The sequence below is a fragment of the Penaeus monodon genome, chromosome 25 (genome assembly GCF_015228065.2).
Source record: "Penaeus monodon isolate SGIC_2016 chromosome 25, NSTDA_Pmon_1, whole genome shotgun sequence".
NCBI lineage: Eukaryota > Metazoa > Arthropoda > Malacostraca > Decapoda > Penaeidae > Penaeus > Penaeus monodon.
The window spans coordinates 33,312,240-33,313,424 of NC_051410.1; positions in this window are offsets into that span (position 1 = coordinate 33,312,240).

The following is a 1,185-nucleotide window of genomic DNA, read 5'->3' on the forward strand; positions in this document are numbered from 1 at the left end:
TATTGAATAAATCGATTTAGGGCTGTTATCCATGCCTACTAGTGCATTCGTACTGTTATATCCTTCCTTTGGTTATATTTTATGTAGTTTAAATACACATAAGAGCTCGTCTGTGATTATACTTTGACAACATATTGCAGTTACATTTAAGGGTGATACTACTTGCCCCCTTCTCTAAGTTTCTCACGTATCTGAAGCAGTACAAGTGTTCTGAGATAGTGAAATCAGAGAAGATGCTCTTGCCCCAAGCCCTCGGTATGTTTGTTTAGTTCCTCCTCCGGGTTTCGGTGACCGCTGAGGTTATTTATTTGTCCCTGACCTTACTTTAATTATACCATTAGTTTTTGAAGGTTTTTATTCTCCTCAATATTTTCCGAAAATTCTTACTTCTTACTTCTTTCCCTTCCTCCACACAGCTTCAATATGTCAAGAAATAAATCTTTAGCTTCTTCCCGCAAGCCTCTTTGAATTCATGTGTCCATCCCTTCATGGTCTTATCACTGTTGTATATTTTCCTTGCCTTATGTTTCCTTTTATTATTGTGCGTGACTTACACTTTGTAGGGAAACACCTTCCTGTTGCGTTTAACACTTACCAAATCCCCGATCAACCTATTTAACTAATGGATGTATTGTATTTATACCAACTTTCAATACCGTAAAACGCTATTCTTCATCGTTAGAATCTGAGGTTGGCAATTTTCTCTTAAATCTAACCTTTTCCCAAAACGCTAGCTTGATGTACGATATTTTGTGATCATTAGTTCACACTTAGCTAAAAGGCGTAATCAAGTCTTCAACCCTCAATGCATGTTGTTTGTTTACCATCCAACAAACATCCGCCTCTCCTTCAGAAATTGGTAAAAACCTAATTTTAAATAGCCAAATAAAATCTTATACTGTTATAACTGCTCTTGTCCCTCTCCCGTCGTGGGTGCCTAGAGTTAGTCACCACCATTATGGCATATTCTCAACAATTTATCGTTTTCAGGGTCTCTGGACTTCTAAAAGGCGCAGTGGTTGTTCCTTCCACTCGTGTTTATATCTCTTTTTTCTTTTAAAAGGTAATTTTACTTGTCATTTTCTGATCCTTCGCAACATTACTTTTTTCTTGAAAGTCTTTCTTGCGAGTTTTTTTTTTCTCCCTTTTTATAATCTTTACTTTCGCTATCCATCGCATAGATAA